Raw genomic sequence first — 22877 nt, 5'->3', positions numbered from 1 at the left:
AGTGGGCATGTACTGTATCTGATAGCTTGCTTCTGGCCTCTTTCTTCCTTCATTATTTCACTCCCGATAACTTTAAGAATTGAATCATGTCATTGATGTCATTTATACTTGAAGATAAGAATGTTTGCTCAGAATTATACAAGTGCCATAATATGAAATAGACTGTCATTATGCACTAACTCTTTATACTTAAATATATTTCTCTGAAATTTCTCAAAAATATCTGCATCTCAAAGGTGAGGATGTACGATTAAATTGAGTGAGATAACAGATGTGTTAAATACTGTCTGGCAAATGGACCTGAGCCCTTAAGGGATATTTGTATTTTATACCCATTTCCCTTATGACTTCCACTTGCAATACATGAAGAATATCAGTCAACATAACGAAAGGCAGAGGTATTTTTAAACTCAATAATAGTCACTTGCTTAGACAATGAGAAGTCCTGCATTCCATCCTCCACATTGCGGATACATTAGTAAACTTACTTGCAACATAAATAACTTTTAACATTTTTCCTGTTGTCTGACTCTAGAATCTTTTCATTTCTGAAAAGAGGGGTAAATTAGGAAGGGGACTCATTCTTTCCCCTCTTATATTGAACCTAATATTGATTCTGCCCCACCCTATTTTCTCCATCAGCTTCAGTATGACCTTGAGAACAATAGCCTTATTGCCCCGAAAATATTCTGATACGCATAGTTAAAGTGGGCAATGTTCTCTAAACAGAAACTGAGCCTGAAGAGAGCCTAGTACTAATTAGGGAACGTTACTGCTGTCCTTATGTCAACGCAACCCGCACTAAAACTAGCAAAGAGAGAAAAATAGCAAGAGTTTCTTGCTTCTAACTTTTAGTCAAGATGCTTTCTTGCCAATCCCTGCATTCTTCATTGGCTAAAAGATGATTACGTAGCCAGTTCTCAATTAGAACAGACAGGAGTCCAACAGGGCATTTAGAATACTCCACTTTCATGCATCATTTTCTACCAAATATCCCAGACAGCTTACTAGTGTCCAGGGTAACCTTAGATGTCACCTACATCCTTGTAGTTAGGTTTGATGTCTACCATAACCGTGGTGCTTGTTTTTATTTGCTGCATACTTAGGGAACTTCAGAGTCCAGTAAGAACAGGTTTTATTACCCAATTACATTTTTATGCAATTGTAACCAAAAACTTGTGCAATCATTTTCTTGCAAAGAGGTACATTCTCCATTTGAATCTGATTGCTTTTTGCAGTGAATGACTAAGAAACCAGCATATTACTGTACAGTTGTTTAGTGGGCAGTCTTATTTTCAGAGACACGAGTATGCAGAGTATAGTGGATGTGAGCTTGAGATATATTAATAAATGGAAAGAAAAGAGTCTTGAAATAAATAGAGACTTAAATGTTACTTGGATTTAACAGTTCCTTTCACATTTGAGAGTTGAAGTACTAAAGTACAGCAAAGGAATTTAGTTCTCAGATAATTCCAATGAGGCCACACTTAAAAATAAGAGAAACCATAACATTCACAACTTCAAAACAAAATAAATGAACAGAAAAAAATTAAAAATGTGAATGGAAACATAGGGAAACTGTATGAGAAATTCTTTTTAAGAATGGCTGAAAGTGACTTTCAACAAGATCTTCCACCGAGAATAACTTCATTCTGTATCTCCAAGGAAAAGCTAAATGGGAATGGCAACGCCAATCACTCTGAAATGAAACAAAATGCATATAAAACAAATAAAATGGAATGTCAAATACTGTCTGGAAGGACAAATACCCTGGAGGGATATATGGCTGAGTTTGGGTGTTGACTTTATGCGTGTTTTCTTAGTGTCCATTGTAGGTCATGCTTAAGCTGATATTATGAACAACATATTGCACAGGGTAGTCAGCCAGCCTTGAGGGACACATTTGCTTTTGAACAACAGCATGAATTCATCCATTTCCTTGCCACAAATTCATGGAATATTAATCTTTCTCCAAAGCAGACATTTGGTATTTGTTTATTACTCCCAACTAATAGAAAAAGTCAAGAAGCAAAGAGCAGACTGTAGGCTAAGAGTTTCCATGATCCCAGACATTAAATGGGACCTGGATGCACTATGATTGAGTCCATATTGACCATTCTACATGTGTTGTGAAATACTGAGCATTACAGAAACTGAGCAATCATTCTAATTCACAAAGTATATTCCAATAACACATTATTTGAACATCATGATCTTTGTACTTAGATGCATTTGAATATAAAATGTCTGTGATTTCACACACTGTCATATGTATAACTTGTTGTGATCTAGCTACCCTCATTCCCCGTGAGGGAGAGGGGAACTTCCTTGTGGTCTGTAATTGACAAGGATGTTTGTGTTCTTTCTGGCCTGTGGTTTTCCACAGAAGCAGTAGAGGTATAAAAGGCTTTTAGCTCAGGGCAAAATAAAGGTTGCTGTTCTTCCACCTGAAAAGAAGCCTCTGTGTCTCAATCCTGGCACCTCCCGCCAGTCTCAGCATCCAGGCTGCACTGGGTGTGGCAATGACTAAGATATCAGTTATCAGTGTGAAAGGACATCATTGAATGTTCTCTTTGACTCTTTGGAAGCAATGGCTACATGAACGTTTTGACTTTTGAGTTTATGGGGGGAAAAAAAGAAGAAAAGACTGGCAAGTGGGAAATGGGAATATTTTAGAAATGATCTTTCAATTCTTTTTAACATTGTTCCTATACTGTGATGTCTTCATTAACAATCTTGTTCTTCAGGAGTTGCAGAAGGCTGCACTCTGATAACACAGACATGGACAGAGAAACATTATATGGATATCTTTCACTGAAAATAAAAAAAAAAGAAATTTTAAAACTAAATAAGTTAAAAAGCTTGTTTGTCATTATAGAGACATGATATGTTGGGACAGCATTAAGCTAATTGCAAACATGCAGAAATGAACATAGGTTCTAAATGGTTTCCTAACTTAGACAATGTTAAATTTTCAGTCAAGTGGGCAGGTTAAATAAGCTGAACTAATTTGCTTCTAGAGAGTAATATCGGTCTACCCAATAAAGCCATCAAGATGACCTTCCCCAATGGACCCAGACATCACCACTGTCCACTGAGCAGCTAAGCCTAGGCACCCAAGGCATCTGGGCAGAAGGTTGTAACAGGAGCTGATGGCTATCACGATATCTGGCGACAAGACAATTTTTGCCTTCCTGAATCAGTCAACATTTTCAAGTAGACAGGGGACATGGATGGAGTAGCTGTCATAGTGTATGAAAATCAAGGGATCAAATTTTCTAGAGCTTCCCAGTGGCAACCCTTTTAATATGCCCACAGTGAAGTTCCTCAGATCCTCTACCACTGTAGCAGTGACATCTGAGTGGGTGTCTCCAGGGATAAGTTGTTTGCTCTCTATGATGCCAGGTCCATCATTCTGTCTATCCAGGGCCTGCTAGGAGAAGCCAACACTGTTAGTTCTTTGAACACATGCTTTACAGAGCTCTGGAGGGTGGGGGCAGCTTTTAAGAAGTATCCAGAAGAAACCTAATCAAAGTCAGTCAAACATCAAGAGACCTGACCTGAACTGTCTAGACTCTCTCATGTCCAGTCTTTTTATTTTTTTTTTCTCAGATGGTCTGTTCTTCCCTTGCCGTCTGTATAGGACTGTGTATCTTGGCCTGTGGTGTTATTTTTGGTTTATTTCTTTTTTTAAGTTAAGTCTGACTGGGCCATTATAATGTATATTAAATAAATGCATTTTGATTGTTCCTTTTTTAAACATTAAATGTTCCAAAGGCCAAAAAAAAAAAGTAAGAGAGTGATATGGAGAGAAAATAGAGATTAACCCTACGCAAAAATAGACCATTTCAGATGAGCTCCCTTTCAGTCAACCGTTGGTTAATGCTGCAGCTGGCACAAATTCAGGATAAGATACAGTTCTTGTCAGCTGTGAAATTAGGGGGCAAACCATAGGATTCCATATGTATCCACTGGAGCTAAGAATCCCTACTTCAAAATGTCATGGAGGATATTAAATGAATTGTTTTTAATAAACCAGTGAGCATTACGTAGAATTTTGGACTTCTTGACAAAGAATATCTCTCCTGAAAAGATGGTTAGCAAATAGATCTCCAATGTCTTTTTGTACTTTTAAAATGTCCAAAGTGGAGCTGTAATGTAAAAAGTAAACTAAATTAAATAGCACAAGCTGAATCCCAAAGGTTTTAAGCACACAGAGAGTCATGCTGCTATCTTCTGACTATTGAGACCTGAAAAATTACTGTAATATAAAAATAAATGAGTCAGAGTTTCATGTAGCCCAAGCTGGTTTCAAAATCTCCCAATTATCTCTCTGCCCCTCTCTCTCTTTTTCTCTCTCTCATTCATATATATATGAAAATTATTTTGAACTTCCAATTCTCCTGTCCCACCTTCCAAATGCTGAGACTGCAGTTCCATGCAACCACAGCTGCCTGGGTACACAGTGCTAGGAACTGAACCTTGACTCGCCATGTGCTCAACCACAGCTGCCTGGGTACACAGTGCTAGGAACTGAACCTTGACTCTCCATGTGCTCAACCACAGCTGCCTGGGTACACAGTGCTAGGAACTGAACCTTGACTCTCCATGTGCTCAACCACAGCTGCCTGGGTACACAGTGCTAGGAACTGAACCTTGACTCTCCATGTGCTCAACCCCTGTTGTGCCACTACACTATACCACACACACAGTACTATCATTTCCAATAATGATTTTAAGAGTCTGCTACATATTTAAGAGTATTTTTAAAACCAACATGGAAAAGGGTTTTATAAACATCCCTGTTTTATAGATTCACTTTCTTAGTGGTTTCTTAAAAAATAAGACATATTTTTGTTTTGAAATAATATTTACAAGGTCTCTTATATAATATTTTGATTAATTCTCTGATGATTACAAACAATTTTTGACTGTTTATACCTACCCAACTCATTTTATATCTTTCCTCTCCCCCATCACTCATTTCCCTCCACATCCAACTTTGTTTGCTTACATGCTACCCCATCCAGTCAAAATTGTATTGTTCAACTATACCTGGTTAAGGGGATTTCTCTCAAGTTAAAACATGTTATTAAGTAAAGCTCTTTCTCCCAGCTGCTATCAAATGTTAAAAGACCTTATATACCATCTATAAAATGTTAAAAAACATACTGCCTGAATTCCATGCTTACTTCACCAATTCCATGCTCAAATCCCTGTAAATTCATTTGTTCATTTACTCTGTTGTTTCCAGAAATCATTAAGTCCTGTAATTCATCTGCCTCTGTCTTTTATTATTCCTTATGCCTTGACGTTGTCTGAGCAATTAGGAGAGGGGACAAAATATGTTTGCCCAATTTGGGTTGAGTACTCCATAACTTCCTTTTTCTGAATATGTACCAGCTGAGGGTCTCTGTGTTAATAGCCATCTATTGCAATTGACTTTCCCTTCGGTGCCCTTTTGTGAAGTGTCCTAGAAAGGGTTTCTATTGTTACGATGAATCACCGTGGCCGAAGGCAAACATGGGAAGAAAGGGTTCATTTGGCTTATACTTTCATATTGTAGTCCATATTTGAAGAAAATCAGCACAAAAATTCAAACAGGGCAGGAATCTGTAGGCAAGAGCTGATGCAGAGGCCCTTGAGGTGTGCGTCTTACTGGCTTGCTCCTCGTAGTTTGCTCAGCCTGCTCTTTTCATGGAATCAGGACCTCCAGCTCAAGGATGGCCCCACTCACAATGGGCTCTAAGCACCCCCATAGAGCTCTAATTAAGAAAATGGCCCACATACTTGCCTGCAGCCCTATCTTCTGTAAGCATTTTTTGGTTGAGGTTCCCTACACTCAGATGACTATAGCTTATGTCAAATTGACATGGAACTGGTCAGCACATGAAGGAACTCTTAATCCCAAGTTATAGAATGCTTCCCTCTGTTTTCTTTGATTTCAAAGTATTGCAAGTATATTTTGTTTAATGCACAATCTTACAGAAAATCTGCTCAGGCATTCTTCTTTCACATTACAAATGCCTTTCTTTTCTTTTTGAGATTATAGAGTAAAGCCATTGTTTCCCATTTCCTTTCCTCCCTCCGAATCCTCCCATATATACCACTTTGCTCTCTTTCAAATTCATGTACTCCTTTTTACTAATTGTTGTCGTGTGCATGTATGTAGATACATATGTATATTATAAAAATATCTCTCTTCTATTAAATTCCACATCTTAAAATGTTCTTTTGTTTTTATTAATTTTGCAAGGCAGGCTTTTATACAAACCTTTTTGACTTCATATTTTCAAAAACATGTCTTATATATGGTCTTGGTTGTGTGAGCACCTCTTATTTAACTGATAGCTTGTATTAATACTCATCTGCTTTATTTGGTGATACAGCTTTTTTATCTCTACCGTTTGATTATTTACTTTGCAGTTCTTTCACTGATTCTATCACCCTCTGTTTCTTTACTGTCCAATTTGCATTAATGTTTATTTCTCTTGTTTTGGTTTTCACTTCCATTGGATACTTTCTCACGTGCATTTCATGTAGATTTATTATTTACCCTGGTGAAGACCTCGAGCATTCACGGTGTCACACTCTGTCTATAGATGATATTTTACAACCATGAGTATAATCATTGACCCATTTCTGCCCTGCTGTTACACACCTGTAGAGCATATTCAAATCCTATGATGCAACATGTCTGCTTTGCATCCTTAAAGAATAAAATATATGTAAATATATGTATGCATACATATACTAAATCTCTGAAATAATTCCCCCTAATCCATAAAATACTGTTTTTGAAATATAGTGTGCCTTTCAGCCTAAGTCATATTAGCTATCCTAGACTTTAGAGAATTTTGTGGAAAATAAGCTAGGATTTTACTTATTAGGGAATATATTTTACAAATATTTTCTAGCTCCTCAAAATATTATTTGTCATTGTCAGCCAATTTGTTTTTCCTCGCTTTGGAGAGATATTCTGTTCAGCATAAATTTCTGGACTAACAACACTTCAACATTTTACAAATATTTTCTCTCTCCTCGGAACATTATTTGCCATTGTCAGCTAATTTGCTATGAATGTGGAAGGGCTCATCATCTGGGGTCTGTAGATACAATTTATTTTTTCATTGTATTATTAATTTTATTATTTTTTTACAAAAGTTTATTATAATGTACATCAGACCCCACGATAACACTTCATTCTAACTATAGGTGGCAAAGATGTTATGGCAGGGAATCTAGATGTTTAACAAGCTCCAGGATAACACTTTGCTGTAGATGGCAAAGATTTTATGCCATGGAATCCAGATGTTTAAATAGGAATGGAAGAGGGTAACCATCATCTCAGATATGAGGAACAGCTTACTTTTTGCCAGATTTCTTAACTCCACCTGTGGCCAGGGGGTCCCTTCCCAGCGGCCTTGGCTTTTAGCTCCTGAGTTTCTTCTGCTCCTCTCTTTGTTTCTGCTTGATAGCTTTATCTTCCTTGTCTATTTCCTTGGCCTGCTTCTTGGCCTGTTTCACAGGTTTCTTTTTGCCACCTTCCCAGCCCTACATCCTGTAGATACAATTTAATTTCCATCATTTTGGAAGTTTTAATGTGGCTCTATATGGAATAAACTCTGCTCAGGTTTTGAAAATCTTGTCCAAACAGCAAAGCTACATTTTACATGTATCGATATGTTGTTCAGAATTTCTCATATGATTTCTGTATTGTAATAGCTTCCCTTAGTCTTTTAGATCTCCAAGTGTGTGTTTATCAGACTACTTGACATGTTTCATCAGTTAAGTTCACACTTCAATAACTTCCGCTTTCGTGAGGCAGTGGAGGTGTTAGCCTTCAATCTCACCACCTGGAGGCAGTGGAGGTGCTAGCCTTCAATCTCACCACCTGGAGGCAGTGGAGGTGTTAGCCTTCAATCTCACCACCTGGAGGCAGTGGAGGTGTTAGCCTTCAATCTCACCACCTGGAGACAGTGGAGGTGTTAGCCTTCAATCTCACCACCTGGAGGCAGTGGAGGTGTTAGCCTTCAATCTCACCACCTGGAGACAGTGGAGGTGCTAGCCTTCAATCTCACCACCTGGAGGCAGTGGAGGTGCTAGCCTTCAATCTCACCACCTGGAGACAGTGGAGGTGCTAGCCTTCAATCTCACCACCTGGAGGCAGTGGAGGTGCTAGCCTTCAATCTCACCACCTGGGAGGCAAAGGCAGGCGGATCTTAGCAAGGCAACCCTGCTGTACAGAGCTAGTTTTAGGAGATCCAGGGCTCCCCCCCACCCCCAAAAAAGAATATCCCTGTCTCTACAAACCTTTTTAAAACATCCACTTTCATTTGAATAAGCCTTTTCAGGTATATTTGCCCGGATCCCTCACCATTCATTCTTCACTGTTAACATACACTGTGATTTTCACTTGTTTTCTATTCTGGTTCTAAAGTGTTTGTGTTTTGTCACAGCAGTGTTACCTGCACCGTTTTCTAACTCTGCTCATTCCAAGTCTAGGGCTTTGGATTTTGTTCACTGTTATTCTCTTTGTCCTTAGAGTTCATCCCATTCCCTCCTTGTCTCCCACAGTTCACTGCATGTTTGACACTGACTGGACACAACATAGGCATCCTGCACCCTGACAGCTTTCTCCAGGGAAGGCTGAATTTCTTCTGTAGGTGAGTCTCGTTGTTATTTATTGTTAGACTTACCTCTTCTTTCCTTTCACATTGTTTCTATGACTCTTCAATCAGTTATTTCCTTAGCTCCTTGATCACTCCCTTACACTAAGAATGTTTTTTTGTTTGTTTGCCTGTTTTTGTTCTAAAACAGTCTTTCCAGTGTTTTATCTCAACATTTTAAGTGTTCACACCAGTTCTTAGACGTCTCTATGGCTGGGGGAGAATTTCAGTTTAGTTCCTGGTGTTGTGCAAACTCTGCTAGTCTGACTCTGTCTCAGGCTTGCTGCTGGCTAGCCTAGTGAAGCCTGCAGGACCCAGCCCTCTGCTCACACAGTATGTTCTTTGGCCAAGAACAACAGTGAGTTCCAGGCAGGCCTTCGGGTATTTTCTGTGAAGTTTGTTTTCTGTAGTCATCTTTCCCCCTACTGTATGCACTCCACAGATCCTGATCTGACTTTCAGCTAGTTGGTGAGATATTCTGTTTTCCTCTCCCTTCTTAAGTCATGGTGACTATAAGGCTTCACTAAGAATTGGGTAGAAATTTTCTATGATGTCATCATTATAGTTTCCTGGAGATCACAAATTGTCAGTTCATTTTTCCTCATTTTTTTCAATTGTGTAGAGAAATTGAGAAAAATCCAAAATTAATTATTCCTTCAGGCCTAGAAGCAAAAATCTTATCATTAATTTTATTTCAAGTTAAATATCAATATGGCTAAGAGGCTGACAAATTATATGACCAGTGTCAAGACAAGGCTAAGCCTTAATGGTTTCTTTTGTTGTTTTGTTTTGTTTGATTCATCATGGGAAGTAAGGTATAAATTGTATGCTATAATGTTCATCAACACAAACAAACATACACATGCAAAAGAAAATATCCTTATGTTGTAGGAGGCTGCTTGTTTGTTCCCAGCAGCTCAGACTCAAAATAATCACTCAAAAACTATATTATTAAATCACTGCTTGACCAATCACTTAAGCATATTGGTAGCTAGCCCTTATATCTAGAATTAACCTATTTTCATTACTTTATGTTTTACCATGAGGCCCGTGGCCTACTGGCAAGGTTCCGGTGCTTCTGTCCCCAGCTGAGGCTACATGGTGTCTCTCTGACTCCACCTTCCTTCTCCCAGCATTCAGTTTAGTTTTCCCCACCTACGTCTGTTCTGCCCTGCTATAGGCCCAAAGCAGTTTTTTTTTATTAATCAATGGTAATCACAGCATACAGAGGGGAATCCCACATCATACTTATTTCTATGAAACAAGAGATATTTGCTGATTTACAAAAGTAGGAATCATTTAATTACTCAAAAGTGGACAGATTTCTTAAGCAACATGTTAAAGACATGTCAGTACTTGGAAATAACTACCAATGGGCTCAAAAAGCTTTTAGCAAAAAAGTTTCATGTAGTACGGTATTGCTATGATCATTCGAAACATTTCCACAATGAAGTCTCATTGGTTTGGTGTGCCCTGAAGGATTCTATGTCAGACTGTTGGCCCAAAGCAGGTTTAAATTTATAGCACAAGCCTTGTATTTGGACAAATGGTTTCCATATTGTATATGTAATGTCAATTATTTGGAGTAGGAATGTGGCCCACACTTGTAATTTTAGCACTTGGGAGGCTGAGGTAAGAGCTTCGCCAGGAGTTAAAGTTTAGCTTAGTCTACAAATAAAGACCCCATCACTAGCCTCTGCCCCATAAAAACTGCTAGCATTAATTATGGTTGCCTGTATTTTCAAATGCATGAACTTGGTCACAGACTAATTTGCCTGTGGTGCCACTAGTAAAGCAAGGACCTAGGGACACACGCACAGGTCAACAGAGGTCTCCTTTCATATGCTGTCAATCAAGAGCTCCTGCATCATTCATGTGAAATAGAAAGACTAAAGAGGATGAAATTAAACAGAGTAAGGCCATTCAGGGACCAACTTGAAGGCACTGGACTTGGCACTTTTACAATGTTCTTAATTTATTTTTATTTGCAATTTTACTGTTTTGCATACAAATAGCAAGGATTTGTTTGGCTCCGTAACTTTCTTTCTTTTTTCAAGACAACTTGGGAATTTTTTTCTCCAAATGGATAATTGGTCTCATTAGAAAAGCTTTCTTTTCATTAGTTTTAATTAGAAGTGATAAAACAGGGAGACCAAAAATAGGAAACAACTTACCAGGAAAACATATAAATATTTTTATTTATTTTCTATGGTGCTCATTTCCCATATTAACTTATCAATCTGTAGAAAATTAATAACTGGCTTACAGAAACTTATATAACTTATAATTTTATATAATGCCATCCCCCTTCTTAACCCTCACAACAATTAAAAATTTTCTTATGTATATTTTAACATTTTTATAGTTTGGTGATGATCAGGAATATGTGGTGTAAATACAATATTAAGTCAAAGTTTCATGTGTTATGGGCTTTTAAGAGGGACATCTCACTAGTCAGTGGGTAAAAGGGCAGACTCTAGAGAGAAACTATGGTCTTGAAGGGACATAATTATCTTTGTTTCTCAGTTATTGAGAGAGAGAGAGAGAGAGAGAGAGAGAGAGAGAGAGAGAGAGAGAAAGATTACCCATGAGGAAGTCTACAGATGTACTGGGGAAAATGTTTAGGATGAAACAACATGAAACCGCAACTGGAGACAAAAGTTATATACATGGCATCCGATATTTGAGCAGGGTTTGAGAGGCCTAATAACTATTCAGATGTCTTCAGCTGAGTGAGCTTCAGCCAGAGTAATACACTTAAGTGAATCTCCTTGAAGACCAGAGGCTTATTTGTGAATGGAGAGATGGAGAACCCAGGGGCAGAGCTCTACTGACTAGATGAGTAGCATGAATGAATATGTATAAAAGCTGAATAATTAGAGACAGAGGCCGAAGGAAGGCTTGAATCTCAGGTTTAGAACTTGGGAGACTGAGTTAAGGAAATATTTGAAAATATTCAGTGACAGAGGAAGGGTCATGAAAGATTTCCATTTGATTGAATTTGGCTTAAGGTGGGCACAGGAAATACATTTATGATATCAGGTGAAGATCTCTAAACTGAAGATAAAGTTCAGATCCACAGTCATATTGTGCAAAACAACCATAAAAAGTAGCAAATCAGACTCAGGAGTAAAACCATAGAATTTAAACGAGGAGGTCAAAACTGAAATGTTAGAGGTTATTGTAGTTTATGATATGGCAGCATAACATCCATTCCATCCAAAATGTAAGGAAAATAAAGTTAGTATTGTGAGAGAGAAGAAATAATACAACAATGAAACTGGAAACAGAGTAACCCTTTCAACAAATGAATGTTGGATCACTAATAGTAACAATGAAACTGGAAAAGGAGTAGTAACACTTTCAAGGAATGAATGTTGGCTCACTGATAACCATGTACCATGGAATGAACTTGGCCACTCCCATAAACCTATAAAAGTTGACTCTAAATGGGTTAGGGGTAAAGTATACGGTGCTGAATGAAAACTGGGCCTCACACATGCCAGGTCAGCACTCTACAACTAAGCTGCATCCCTAGCCCTTTGTACTTTGTTCAGAGACAAAGTCCTGCTAAATTTCCCACATAGTTCTTTATTTTATAATCCCGCTACCTAAGTCTCTTGAGCTGCAACTAAAGATCCAGGACATTACACCTAGATGAGCCTACTTTTCGGAGCTTAAACATCATAATACTGAGGAAAAATACATATATGGTTTATTACATTTTGTAAAACATATATATATATATATAATACATTATATGCCATATGTACATAATTCTAAAGGCATAGGTAGCAGAGAATAAGAAAAACGCTGGACCCCCATTAAATTTATGAACATAGCAAAGTACGGAGGCACAGAACGATCTATAATCACAGCACTTGGGAGGTAGAGGCAGAGTCAGAAGTTCAAGGTCATCCTGACTATATGATAAGTGAGAGAAAAGGGGGGAAAAGTACAGAGAAACCTCTGTTCTCCAAATGGAATTGTCAGGAAGGTGTAAAGACACCAACTCATTGGGAGACATTTGTGAACAGACTGAACTCAAAGCTAATACAGAACTCTTAAATCTCAAAATAATTATAAATAAAGACATCTACAATAGTATAATTATAAATAATTACATCTCCAAACATGTGTGTTTATTGCCATTAAACAAATGGAAACATGCTTAACAGTGTCATCATGGCACACCATGGTACTATGGGACTCCACATAGGGCATCTATAATAACAAGAGAGAAGTAGAGAAATTGGCATCTTCACATTATTTTTGGTATTTTGGAAGGCAGTTTGGCACTTTATCAAAATATTAAATATAGGATTTCCAGATCACTCAGCTATAAATGCAATATAATTTTTAAAAATCATTGTTTACGAGGAAAATCTTTTACATTTATCTTGGTAAGATGATTCATAACAGGTTTAAAGGCTTCATGTTTGCTAATTTCTGAGTTAGCAAACCGCATGTCCATTCGGTGTCCATTCAGTGCAGCACTGCAAAGCAAACAGAAGGAAGGAAGCACTGGCGCCAGCCATGTCCTGAATGAACGGATGCTGAAGCACAAACGTGAGAAGAAAAAGTCACATGAGACTGAACTGTACCGGTCAGTCTGAAATGTGAAGAATGGGATTTACCAAAGTGGGGAGAGGAAGAGATAAGGTAGGGCAGTGACGAGTGGATTCACACTGGCACTCTAACGCCAGAAAATCAAGGTTAGGGCAGAAGTTTTTCTTTGAATTTTGGACATACTGTTATTGCAACTGAAGTTCATGCTCCTATGACTTTCCAAGGAAGCGGGGAGGAATCTTCTAAGAGGTGTCTACATTTGAACAAAGATTCTTAAACCTCTAATCCTGCAAGAGTTTCCTAAATCTCACGCAGGATCACCTTCAGCTAAGTGTTCCTTGATGCTCTAATGCCCTTTAAAGGCTTTTATAGGTGTCCCATACAGAGTACAGCAGAGATTGGAGGCCCAGTCTAAGTACTACTCAAACTCTTCACTTAGTGGATAATCTGGAGTTTTTCCATTATAGTTTAAGGTTGCATATCTGGTAGTCAAGTGATGAAACTCATTTTGTGGACTTACATTATAGTATCAAGAAATATTATCCCTTAAGAGTGTATAAGCCATGGAGTGATGTCAAAACAATTTGAACAGCCACTGCTTTGTGGAAATGACTGGTGACTCGTGTCAGGGATTGACCACTCTTAATCAGACGCCTGGGGAAGAGGCAAACAGTGGGAACGACCACGCTGGGTTCATGGGGTGAAGACATTAAAATATTGAATGCAAACGTGGTGTTTAATAAGCAGAGTGGCATCCTTTAAATGAGTGTTATTTCTTGTTATAAACATTTTTGTTATTATTGCACTTAGATACAACTTAGATAGTCACCTTTAAAAATAAGCATGGCAATATTCAAGAGGCTGGGACAGGAGGATTGTTGAAAAATTGAGTATTACATAGGGTACATAGCAGAACAAAGAAAGAGTCCCTGGGTCTCCTTCCCCCTGAAATCCTAGCTCGAGATTATCATTGTGCTGCTTCTGTTCTGTTTTTCTTTTCCCTTCTAAAAGACAACCCAGCAGGGCATTAGTTTGTGTCTGACTATAATCATAACTATATAACTAACTATATAGATGTTACTACCGCCCAAGGGGTGGTATCTGCTGAACACACTAATATGCCTTTTTAATGACAAGATTTTAACAACAAAGGCCTTCAGTATGTGTGCCTTTAAAGTTAGACTCATCAGTATGAAGATTGGAAGAAAACTGTAATTTGAAGATTAATGAATTGCTTTTCCACCCTATTTAGAATTTGATAAGTGTAGTATTTTATCTTCAAACTCACCTTCAATACTGAGTTTCTAGCAGATTATTCTTTGGAATTTTCCTTCTAGATGGCTTTCATGGAGAGAACATGGGTCATCAAATGAGCCCTCTGGACAGCATCTGCTGCCCTTCATCCTCTGAGACTTGCATGTGCCTGGTTCTTTAGCATATACCAATTTCAGGTGTGACATTCACAGCAGCAGCAAAGTTGTCTTAGGAAAACTAGTTCTGTGTTAGGAAACAAAAATCCTGTCAAGAAACTGGTGATCCCTGTTTTCCTCACATTTTGGTGGGAAAATTGTAGTATCTACTCTAGAACACTGATTCTTGGGAGGAAAGTCATGTCCACTTTCTTATAACACACACACACACACACACACACACACATATGCTTACACACACAGGGTGGGGGATAAGATCCTGGAGTTTCAAATCTCTGCTGTAGGTGAAGTCGCCTTTCTTTTAAAACTGATTTTTCGAAATTGTAGATTGCTTTAAAGTTGTGCTGTTTCCCTTTTCTGACGAAAATTTCTAAATAAAGCTTTTTAAACATTGGATGCTTGGACTACAGCATTTAGAAACTTCACGAAACACAGTGGCATCTAGAGTCCTCTGTCCCATCATTGAGTTAGTAACAACTGTCTTTGTGGTCTTGCTGAGGAGTTTGCTCACAGGAAAAGAATCTTTGAAGGTGCATCAACTCAGGCAGCATGCATACCATGAAGCAACCAAGAGGCACAAAGACTAGAAAAGAGATGACCCGGAAGCACCAGAACCGCAAGTCGCGGGTTTCCTGTTAGTCCAGGCCCCTTTCCATGATAAAGACCTGCTAACTTCACGTGGGTAGGAGCTGGCTTCTGGTCTGCACTGGCTGCTGCTACTCTCCGCCCGCAGCAGGCAAGCCATTACGCATCTAATCAGCGCAGGACTTTAAGCTTACTCTCCAAGCAACATCTCTGCAAAAGCCTTGCAAGCTGGTGAGAGACATCTGTTGATCCTAGCCATGGCCTTTCTCTCCTGTCTTCAGTGGGAGCGGGGAAGAGGAGATCTGCTTCAGTACGCAAGGGAGTGACCAAGTGCAGCTTGCTAGCATGGCAGCGGGCCCTTTCCTCCTCCACAGGCTATGGTCGCTCTCTGCACCCTGACTGACCACAGAGCTGGACCAACCTGGCCTTGCCTTCACAAAGTGTTTATGTGTGTAGGAGGGTGGGTGGTGACTGATGGAGGAGGCAGGGTGGGCGAATCTCTAGAGAGGGATTCCTGGGACAAGAGAAGGTCAGTGAGCAGCCACCAACCTGACCAGAGAAGGCAAAAGAGTAGAGGCAGAGTGAAGGGGCATCCCGGAGGGCGGCACCATGAAATTCAAAGCTGAACACTACTTGCTTCCCTGCTGCCTGTACTCCTTGGTTTTCAGCACCAGGTGAGTCCAGAAGCCAGAGGTCCCAAGTCAGCAGGCTGCACTCAACAGGAGAGACACACCTCCCACCTAAACAAGACGCTATCTGAGTGATTAAGGATCAAAATCCTTGGAGAGAGCAGAGCCTTTCTATTATTTCCCCAGCCCCCTGGAGAAAGTTTCAGGATTGCCTGCCTTCAGGGATCAAGAGCCAAAAAAAAAAAAAAAAAGAGCTTCCCTTCAGAGAAAAAAGAAATCCTCCCCGCTCCCCCATCTCTGTAGTCAGGAACAGTCTTAGGTGCCTGTTTACGTGAAACCCCTGCTAGCAATTAAGGAACTCCGCCTACCGCCCCCCCCCCCCCCCCCCCCCCGCGCCTCTTCCCTGCGCGTCCCCCCCCCCCGCCCCGCCCTCCCAGTGGAGGGAATTCTAAGGTTCAGGAAACCAGAGAAAGCAGAAGGTGCTAAGTCCTTTGGCCTGGCTGAAGTCTTGAGTGGGCTTGGTGGCAGGTGACTTCCTTTGGCTGTGTTTAAAGTTAGAAGACAGTAGACCAAGGCAGAGAAGAACCTAGTTGGGAACAATGGGGCACTGTGCTCCATCACTGGCCGCGGATGAGAATTTCAGGCCCAGTTCAAAGGACCTATCTTTAGTGGAGATTTCAAACGCTTTGTGACTGCTGCTGGGATGTAATCTCAACGTAGGCGATGGGTTTACTTTCTTCTCCCATAAGCACAGCACAAGGGTGGCCTGTTTCAGTGCCCAGGACTGAATTTATTCTGCATGCCTTGATCAGCCTACTGGCAGCAACCCTTTCCTTTGGCCTCTGAAATAAAAAAAAAAAATACACACAGGGTGTGGGTTCTTCGAAATCCGCATGAATGGAGACACTATCTGATTGTGTAACTCACCAAAACTAAAGGAGAGACACACAACCGTACAAGGTTCAGATGGAAGGGGTGAAGCAGGCTTACACGCTCTTTAAAGTGAGATGAAGAATCCATGCTTCTGTTTCGTGTACATGTTTCTTCAGGCAGCATAACTTACCTTTCTTTTCCATGCAGAAACTACTCCACTTAGCTCCAGAAACTGAGTTTGTCCAGAACTAAGTGGCTTTACAAGAGTAAAATCAAACGTTAGTTTTATTTCTTCTAAAGGACTGTCTTTTCAACTGATAATATACTGGCTTTAAGAAAGAAAGAAAGAAAGAAAGAAAGAAAGAAAGAAAGAAAGAAAGAAAAGATATCCACTGTTTCCCCTTTTATTTTTGATAATGTAGTACAAAAAAAAAAAAAGCACCAGCAACCCATGATAAGACTGCTGTTTTATGCACGACTAGACTGTAACCTTTCCTGGTGAGCTCTTAAGAAATAAGTGCTTTAGCTGGAAACTCGGTAGACCTTCACTGGTGGTGCTAATGAGCCCTGCTGTAATAAAGCCATCATTATTTCTATCAAACATCTGAATTCATTTTAAAAAGGCTATGAGGGCATTATTTTGAACATCTATATTGAGGTGATGTTTTAAAATAACTAACATCAAGTCAAATGTTAAATTACTCTAAATATATTGCCTTAAGGATGTACTAAAAAATGTGCCACTGAACTTTTGAGTGATAGTTGAAATATCCTTGGAGGGGAGAGAAAAATCAATGTTGACTGAAACATTGTCTTTGAATTTTAAATCCAATCTTTCTCTTTCACTTTTTTTTTTAAAAAAAATTCCATTGAGGAGGTTGTAAATTGCCTTCCTTATTCACTGAGAAGTATTGAATCCATGGTAGACATTCTGATTTCATTATTTTTGTAATTTAGTCTATGATTAAACCTTCTCTTGGAGTGTGCACTAGTGTTTATTTCTACATAAACTACTTAGTGCTAAAGAAATTATATGATCATATACAAGATAATAAATCCCTGAAATTTTGTTTCATCCTAAAAAAGAAAAAGAAAGACTTCTCTGAATAATGAATACTGCTGAGTGCCAACAGACCGATAATGTTTGTCTTCGAGGACATTCATTTCCTCCCACCTTCTGCTTTAATCATTATTTGTGTGTTATTTTGAAGAGGGCACGTTTCTAAAGTCTATACTAAAGCAGAAGCCATCAATATACTCATTAAACAGTAAATGATGGAACAAGGGAAAGCCAACCTACAGTGGCATGCAGGACAGTAGCATCTCTTGAGATCCCATAGTCCTTTTGCTTTTTATAGCAGCTGCCATTGAAGTACACGAGCTCTATTGTCTCCACCCAAAGCATTTCTAGTTCCATAAAGCAAGAGCCATCACTTTCCTATCTATGAAAGTGTTAATTTCATAAATATCATTAAGACTGAAGGTCAACACATTTATTACAAAATATTAAGTTATTCTGATTAGAAATTATAAAAAAAAGCATTCTCCAGTGTTGGCATTTGAATTTTACAAAAAATACAAAATGGCCTTGAAAAGCGAATTGCCATAAATAGCAACCCATTTACATAATTGCTCTGGGACGTTTTGTTGCACTCTATCCCCTAAGGGACTGATGTAACTGATGTGTTTATTTTGGTATTGTCTTCTTAAAGCAAGGGCATTGTACTCTAAAGTGACAGCTCAGCAGTTAAGAGCACTGCCTGCTCTTCCAAAGGTCCTAGGTTCAATTCCCAGGAAACAAATGGTGGTTCACAACCATCTGTAATGAGATCTGGTGACCTCTTGAGGAAGAGACCTGGCCGGTCATCCTCATCATCATGAAACCCAATATGGACAAAAATAAAATAAAATAAGAAAGAAAGAAAGAAAGAAAGAAAGAAAGAAAGAAAGAAAGAGATCCCCAGGTTACCTTCTAACGGTTCACAGATTTGAAATGTGTGTGAGTGACACTGTCAGTGTGTCAGTGTGACACCGTCAGTGTGTCACTTGCCAGAAGGGAATGGACTTTAACGGACTCTCACAGAATTCCATTCTCCTTCCAGTATTCAGGAGTTCTTACTGTCACAGGGCAAGCATAAAGGTTAAAACCCAGACTGCAAAGCTTTGTGAAGACAGTCACAGTCGTCATGATGGGCCTGCTGTACTGTAGAGCAACAGGGCATGGCTCAACCATGGTCACTGGTGACAGGATTTTCTGTTAATTTTCTTAGTGTTCTCTATATGAAGCAGTTGCATCTCACATGCTTACACTATGTGGGCTAAATCCAGAGGGTGACAAGCGACACTTGTTGATTCTAAAGTTCCTTCTCACTTTGGGGAATGTGGAGCTGAAACTCTAATGTGGAAGAACATTTGCCCTGTCGTGTGTCTCTCCCAGTGGAGTTCCTCAGAACTGCCTGCTTTGACTGCTGTAGGCCTGGTGTTCACCTCTCTGGAAGGGAAAGAAAGACTTTTTTGAAACAGATGCTATAGTTGGAAGAAGAAAGGTGCTTGATAGCTGTCATAGTAGTGTTCTAGTGGCTATTCTCAGATAATTCTGCCTTCTAAATAGGAAGGACTGGTAGTTGTCTGTTCTGTTTGCTCTCCCCCTTGTCATTACAATCAGAGACCCCATATACATCAAACAGACATCCTATAATTCTATCAGCATGAACAATATAAACACTTTAGGCTTAGACTTGTTCATTTGTTCTGAAAGAAACATGAATGTTCACCTCCATTATGACAAGCATTTTTCACTCTTTTCCCAGTGAGCCCCCATAGAGCTTTAAAAAAAGGAGGAAGGAAGGAAGGAAGGAAGGAAGGAAGGAAGGAAGGAAGGCCTTAATTTCCTGGCTTAGTGTCTCTGTTGTTTAGAAAGCACATAGTAATTCAAGGGTACAGTCAGGCTAATGGTTTGAAAATGTAGCTAATACAGAGATCCACTTTATGTGTGCATGAATGCATGTGGTCTAAGAACACAAATGCATGGGAAGGTTAAAGAGCTTTGGAAGAGAATGGCTGTACTGTTCAAACAGTTTCATTCTGCATGATGATTGAATTGCTATTCCAAGGCATTACCTACACTTCAGAAACAGGAAATGTGGGGACTGAAAGGATGGTGGGAGGTCAATTCTTTGAAAGTTCTTCCTGAAAAGGATCACTGTGTACTGGAGGAGGCTTGGGCATTACCTGTTGAACCTCGCTTCTTTGATGCTGTGCTCATGCTCCTGATGCCTTTGGAATGTGAACTTTCAAGTGACTTGAGGAGCAAGGTGTAGCAGGGGAGGAGTGAAGGTCTACCAACTTCTGATGGTTCTCCATGGTTCAACTTTGAGCAGATGGTCCCTTATTGTCATCCCAGTAGGAGTCACCTGTGAGGTCTCCACTGGGCCCTGATCAGCAGCTGTACCCCGTGCTTCCGTGGGAACCTATTTCCAGCAATGTACGCTGTGAATGCCCAAGGCCCCCACATCTTCTGTGCATCATTCCAACCTCAGCATGAAGTTGTTGTATATGCCATAGGAAGAGAGGACACACAGACACTTTTCAGGAAATGTGTTTGGTGTAGGAAGGAGTCTCACTTTAACTACAGTGAAATGGTGTGAGGGACTATGAGTTTCCCCACCCAAGTCCTGCACACAGGGACTCTGATGCACACACTTCTAAGGATTTGTAACCTTTTGCTCAAATGGATCACAGAGTGTTTTTAATGGGAGTGTGTGAAAGAGAATGTATTTGCTCCTGAGGCCCTAAGAACCTATTTCCAGTAGCAATTTTTAAAGCACCTTTTTTTGGCGGGGGTGTCTTTGTAGATCACATTTTCTCTGTGAGCAGTGGCAGTGAGAGTTCAAACCTTTATGTGTGGACTGTGAAACTGTACCAAAACAAAACCCGTGCAATTGAAAGGATAAACTTAACCTTCCAATTTGGAAGCAAACGGTACCTGGGATTGCTGAGCTGTGAAATGACATTTCCTCATGTGTGATTGGTGACAACATTTGTGAAAGTGTTTCTGAGTAAATGTTAGAAGAATTGTTAAAAGTTTCTTTAATAGCTGGGGATCAATTATTGAAGTAATCCCACAAGACAGGTAGTATTTAAAAGTATGATTTCTTCCATTGGAGGTTTATATAAACAGAAAACATGAACATAAGTTTGTTATATAAACAGAAAACATATGAAAAATCATTATTTTAGTATTTTCTGTGATGTTTTTATTTTCACAAAATGAGTTTTCTGTCAGTCACTCAGCACCTGTGCCATTTCACCAATAAAATAGATTAGTTATAGCTGTATATCTTTCACCAAGACTAGCATATATTTATTATATACTAGCCATCATTTAGTTCCATAAAGTTCCAAATGTGAATTAGGAGAGAATAAATTACACCAATTCAGAAGTTTCAGTTGTAATATTTGCTTTCCAATGACAGCAAGACGAAGGGTGTTTTATCTTCAGTCTCAACATCATAGAGCATGTGGTAACAGGAAGACTTTAGACAGTGGTTTATCTTCATGGACAGACTTTTTTATGTTGCAAATAGAACCCACCAAACAAAGTTGTAAAAACTGAACTCATTCATGAGAAGAGTTTAGGGTATTCATGAAAGAAAGTAAGTAACTCATGAAATTATTATCACCTGTGACAACATTTTCATAAAATTCTTATGTACTGACATAGGAAAATAAGGTAAATCTGAAATGCATATCAGTTGGATGGCATCCAGTGTATGACTCTTGTCATCTAAAACAAAGGATGGTAGGCAGAGAGAAAGGAATGGGGGCAGTGACTGTGACTTGGTATCTGGGCCCCTGTTCTCAAGAGCACTCTACTGTTGGTGTGTGGCTGGTTCTGTGTTGTCTGTGAACATTATGAAAATTAGAGGTAATTAAACACGCAGATTGTGGTTTAGCTCAAAAGCATATATTTAGCTACTTGGGTTTCTGTTTACGATGTAATTGCATGTACACTGTGTAAATCATAATATCAAATCAGAGCCATGAGCATGAATACAGGTGGCAGTGAATAGCTAAGATAGGTTGTTTTCAATTCATGGGTAGATAGATTTCAAAATTTGTTTGACTTCATTTTCTATTTGTTCATTGCTTTCATCATCCATTATTAATCTTTAAAATTTATAAACATTCAAAAAATTATAGAAAACATCACATCAGGAGATAATCTATACTGTAGAAAACATTTTGAAAACCACTAAATGAAAAAAAGCCCAGTTATTCCAGTTCCTAAAAACCACTGTCTGCAGGTTCCTATAGTGACCAGCCCTCTCAGCAGATTTAGAGCCCCAGTGCCCTTGTTAATTTGCATATATGATTCCTGAACTGTGTGCAGCCATGCTTAAAAATGAACATGCAAACTTTATCTTTTTCAACCTATGAATGTCTTAAGTAAGTGCTTGTTGCCAAGGGCGTGTGCCAAGTGAGTGGATCATTGAACAGGAAGCAAAGTGTGAACAAGAAAATTTGAAAATAGAGTTCACATTAAGTTCATGACAGAGAAAAGGAGACAGCCACAAAAGATCACATGAACTTCGTGGCAGTAGGGGACAGACACAGAGTTGTCAACAGTAAATGACTCCACTCAGACACAAACTGAAGGTCATCTGAGTATCTTCTGTGAATGTGCTCAAAGATGCTAGCTGATGTCCTTCAAGTAGGGATGGGGCTGCACTGCAGTTACGTCTGACTTGTGTCTTGTTGCTTTAGCGTGTTTGGGTCTGTTCACGTGTACTTTAAGGAGTCCACTGTTGGGAGTAAAGGCTCTGTTCTACTTCAAAGCTCTACATTTTAAAGACAGAACACTGCAGCTTAGAGTGAGATTTCTCTAAGGCCACAGAACTAAGGGCTTTCCTCTGTCATGTCTCTCTGCTCAACCACAAATCTCTTTTGTTATCAGGGAACAGAACAACTGGTTCCTGCAATGTGTTAGGAGGATTCTATTTTCTGTAAATATCAAGCAGAGCTGAAGGTCTGTCTCTGACCACACATCACCCTGATAGACAGCAGGCTGTTAGCAATGGGATCTACAGCAAGAAGACCCTTCTTCTCATTCTGTGTTCTGT

The 22877-nt window shown here is 39.3% G+C and overlaps 1 pseudogene; it reads right to left on the bottom strand.

Annotated features, from left to right (window-relative positions):
• Positions 1-7365: 7365 nt before the first annotated feature.
• On the bottom strand, positions 7366-7560 carry LOC121455738 (annotated as a pseudogene).
• Positions 7561-22877: the final 15317 nt, after the last annotated feature.

Source organism: Microtus oregoni, unplaced genomic scaffold (genome assembly GCF_018167655.1).
Source record: "Microtus oregoni isolate MIOR12 unplaced genomic scaffold, Mior012 000000F_ref0000247, whole genome shotgun sequence".
In the NCBI taxonomy this organism is placed as follows: domain Eukaryota; kingdom Metazoa; phylum Chordata; class Mammalia; order Rodentia; family Cricetidae; genus Microtus; species Microtus oregoni.
Note: the sequence above shows the minus strand (reverse complement) of the source record. Positions and strands in the feature narration are given on the sequence as shown.